This window comes from Fukomys damarensis, unplaced genomic scaffold, assembly GCF_012274545.1.
Source record: "Fukomys damarensis isolate Sample0158 unplaced genomic scaffold, DMR_v1.0_HiC HiC_scaffold_27, whole genome shotgun sequence".
NCBI classification, from domain to species: domain Eukaryota; kingdom Metazoa; phylum Chordata; class Mammalia; order Rodentia; family Bathyergidae; genus Fukomys; species Fukomys damarensis.
Genome location: NW_022900939.1, coordinates 8,554,776 through 8,559,237, shown reverse-complemented (window position 1 = coordinate 8,559,237; position 4,462 = coordinate 8,554,776). Strand labels below are relative to the sequence as shown.

The following is a 4,462-nucleotide window of genomic DNA, read 5'->3' as shown; positions in this document are numbered from 1 at the left end:
AGCCTGGATGGAAAGAAAAAGGGAAAGAAGGGTGGATTGCTGCTTCCCACCTGCCTTGCCATGAGCCTTTTCTCCTCTCCTGTGCCCTCTGCTGCGCTGCCCTGCATTGAAGCTGGATGCCTGTAGACTGAAACCTGTACAAATTGTAAATAAACCTTTCTTCCTTTAACTTGTGGGCATCAGGTATTTTGTCCCAGCAACTGTAACTAAGACAAGAAAGTACTAATCTTCCAAAATGAAACCGTATAAGCAATATGCACTAATAAAAAATGTGGGGCAAAAAAAAGTCAAAGTGGCTGAGGCCAAAGACAAGAAAATCCTTTAGGAGGATTGCCCAGACCCAAAGGGATTTGTCCTGACATAGGGCAGAAGGTACAGTGAGAAAGAAACTAACGAACGCATGATCAATTTTGGGTGTAGCACGGGGGCTTTTTCTGGTCGAACACAGTGGTGTGGGGCAAAGGTCTGACCGAGAGGCAATACCCTCTCTTAGTAAAAAGTGTGTGTGTTGGAATTCACCTGCCAGGACCCAAGCCCAATTTAGCCCAGTTTAGACTCTGTACACATCAGTTCACAAATTAGGCTCCCCTTGTCAAGCGGAGGTGACCATACTATTTCCAAGCTCACAGGAGGTTGGCAACTAATTTCCATAAAGGTACTGAGAACTTTGCTGTTGCTCCACACATTGGTAATTACTGCACAGACTCGTTTTACGTCTATCCTCCATGTCATCCTTGCTGTCATCGTTTTCATCATGAAGACAAGCCCTGGGCCATGTAGCTTAGGTGACCAGCTGGAAAGAGAGAAAAATATAAAATGATTTAAAGCAAGTGTCCAGGACTGATAGAACCGAAGATGGGAGTCACCTGACGGTGGAGCTTATTCAACAGGTTCTATCAGGAAGGGAAGAAAAGAGAGCAGAATGAAACTACCTGGCAACTTAGTCAAGTTGCAAGTGTGAAGAAGCTTGTATGAATTTTCAAACAGAGAAGCCCCAAGTGAGTCTTGTCTTTTCTAAAATTCATTTCAAAGATGAATCTGTGAAATCAGTATTCATGTAATACATTATACATTAGCACACTCATTGTAATGGACGAAAACATTAACCCACTGAGTGTGACGGCACACGCCTGCAATCCCAGCTATCCTGGAGGCTGAGGCAGGAAGATCATAAGTTTGAAACAAGCCTGAGAAACTTAGGAAGACCCTGTCTCACAATTTTTTTTTTAATTTTTGAAGGTTTGCGACATTGCTCAGTGCTCCCTAGGTTCACTCGCCAGCACCACCAAAAAAAAAGCTAAAACAAAGCTCCTCTGAACAAAAGCACAGCTTCATTTCCTGCCCCTTTATCCATTTCTCACCTTCTCCACACACGTGTATCCCTACATCCAGTGCCTAACTTGAGGGATGTGACCACCATACAGTCGTGTTCTTGTCATCCACCAACTCTTTACAGTTTATTCAAGTGATGCATTAGTCCATTCGGGCTGTACACAGATAACAGAATTTACTGTTATGAACAATGGAGATTATAAGTGACAGAACTGAAACGTTTACAGTTCTGGAAGGTTAGGAAATCCAGCATCAAAGCTCCACTGGATTTGGAGTCTGGTGAGGACTCAGCCTTCATGGATGGTGACTTCCTTGTATTCTCACAGCGTGAGGCCTGAAGGCTGCAACTCCTCAAATCCCTTTTCTCAGAGCACTTATTCCATCCATGAATGCAGAGTCCTCCAGAGCTAATCACCTCCCAAGGTCCTGCTTGAAACTATTTCCTTAGGGTTTGGTTTAAACAGACCAAGTTTGCAAGGACACATAAATTCACACCTGTGGCAGATAGGGTAGTCTCATTCAGCCCTAGAGGGAAATTCTAGCAGACGCGTGACTTCTCTGCTTCACAAAGACAGTTCCCAGTCCAACACGTGAACCCGCTCTTGATTTGCAATCAGATCTTGTCAGGAAGAGGCCGGCTTTCCGTCTTGGCCCTCTTGTCCTAATCCGCCATTCAAAGTGGTAAGCAGGTTCTTTGAGAAGGCAAAGTACAGGAGAAAGTAGAGGAGAGGAAAAATTAGAACAAGCAAAGTTCTGGAAATGTGCCGTATGTGTTAGTTATGTTTCTGTGATTGCTGAAACAAAATACCCAATACCCAAAGTTAGAAGGGAAGGGGTTTATATGGCTCACGGTTGGTAGAGGTTTCAGTTCCTAGTATGCTGTCTCCAAGACAGGAATGGCAAACACACTGCAGAGGAGAAACAACATGAGGCACAAGGTAGCAAAGGCAACAGGGAGACCTTGACAGCATCTTTCTATGCCTTGTATCTTTTTCAGAATACTTAGGGCAGGTAGCACTCACACCCTTAATCCTAGTGCCCTTGGGCCTAACCCCACCATGAGTTAATCACAGGATCCAGATTCAACTATCTCTGGAAAAGCGTGAGGCTTTTGGAGGACATCTAAACACCGTCCACAACACACAATACAGGCATTTGCTGGTCAGGCAGAAACCAGGTCTGCTATGTGCTGTATTCCGTGAGGCCTTCAGAGGCCATGCCCAGCTGTGGCCCCCCAAGAGCTATGTTAGACAACTTTCCACCGGTATAATCAACTTGTACAAAGAAAGGGTTTGTTTCAGCTCACAGCTGTAAAGGCTTCAGCCCCTGAGGAACTGACGTTGCTTTGGTCCTGTGGCAGCACAGCACGGCAGGAATGCATGGTAGAGAAACACTGTTCACCTCATGAACAGGAAGGAAAGGAAAGATAGGAAGTGCCTGGGACTCCACCATCCCCTTTGAGGGCATGACCCCCAAAGACCTAAACATCCCCCACTAGGCCTTACCTTGTAAGGGTTCCAACACCTCCCAAAACACCTCCCTGGGGACCAAGTCCCCAAAGCGCTTTAGAAGACTCTTCAGATCCAAACTACAGCAGAGTGCTAAGGTCCTGCTCCGGATCACCAGGCAGTTTGCACTACCACTGACTACAAGGGGGCTTTCTCATTTTCAGGTAGAAGCCTCCTGAGCAAGACTCAAAATGAACCCAGAATCTCTCTTTTATTGGCTCCATCCCCGGTACAAGTGAAGCATTCCAAACTTCCTCGCTCTGGCAAAATCTGGGAACATAGTAGATCCTTAAGGGGCCACCTGAACTCTGCACCACGGGTAACCACAGCTTTTCAGGCAGTGCCAGGCTCCAGTCCCTTGGGTCTCATAGCTATGGGACCAGATGTCAAGTCTTTTCAGAATGGTCCGGGTTTGTGGGGAGGAGGTGGCATTTGCTCCCACATACTGACCAGCACAGTATCTCTCTCTTTAAAAAAAAAAAAAAAAAATCTCCTGGGCCAGGAACTTCGCTCAGTGGTTCTTCTCACAAGTGCAAGTTACCAAGTTCGATCCCTAATACAAAAGCAACAACAACAAAAAACTCCTTACTAATTCTTTCTAGTCTATAGTCTAAGCCTTCTTACTATCCTTAATCTGGTGTTTTAAGACAGGGTCTCACTGTATAGTTGAGACTGACCTGGAACTCACTATGTAGCCCAGGCTGGTCTCAAACTCACAGTGATCCTCCTGCCTCAGCCTCCCGAGTGCTGGGATTACAGGCATGCACCACCACACTCAGCACTATCCTTAATCTGTATGAGAAGTACAAGAGCCAGAGAATTTTTTTTGTAACCACTGCCTATGTATATTCGTCCCAAGTGGGTTGGGCTTTGAAATTTGCCACCTATTATAGTCTGTGATGTTTGAATCTTAAAATCTAATTTTAATATCCTTTTACTCATACATGCAAAACTTGTTTGGTATGTTTTACTTTTACACAAATGTTCTCATAATTGTCTGCAACTTCTTCTTTTTCATTTTGTATCTGAGAACCTCTTATTAGTAAGTTTATGTGGTTTCCTTTATTTATCAGCGTCTTAGCTGCTAGACACCATCCATGGCCCCAATTCGTTACACTGGCAGCGAGCAGATAAGCAAACTCCTCCAGCAGGCTTAATTTGACAACAGATTTGTCTTGCTTGGGGGACACCAAGGCTTTTTTTTTTAATGGCTCGAATGCTTTTTGCTAATAAGAGATCCCATTGCCGCAGATTTATGTTAAATTCTTTGAGCAGATGAGGTTTGTGACTTCTCATACATTTCTCACTTCTAGCCTCTTGTTCTATTTCCTTATCAGATCATTCTTCTGGTCAATGTAAAATCTTTTAAGGGTAGAGAAGCAATTGTCTTTGCATCCCTCCCCCCGCCTCCCGCATCTTCCACAAAGAATTCCTAGCCAGGCTTTCAAAATCAGGGCCCGCCCATTTAATTTGTCCTCGCTGCACTTTTCACCTCCGAGCGTTAGAGGGCGACAAAACCGCAGGCGGCGCGCCGGCTTCCGATCGAGGCCGCTCCCGACGCGCACGCCCTTACGTAACGCCGGGGGCGGGTGATTTAATCCTGAGAATTTGAAGTCATTGAT

General features: G+C 45.2%; 1 long non-coding RNA gene across 1 annotated transcript; it reads right to left on the bottom strand.

The window, feature by feature from the left end:
• Positions 1-720: 720 nt before the first annotated feature.
• Positions 721-1,892, bottom strand: LOC104854153. The gene is made up of 3 exons (XR_777994.2): positions 1,828-1,892; positions 1,362-1,487; positions 721-793 (listed from the first exon to the last, which is right to left on the bottom strand). It is a non-coding gene; the product is annotated as an uncharacterized LOC104854153 (long non-coding RNA).
• Between the last annotated feature and the right edge of the window lie 2,570 nt (positions 1,893-4,462).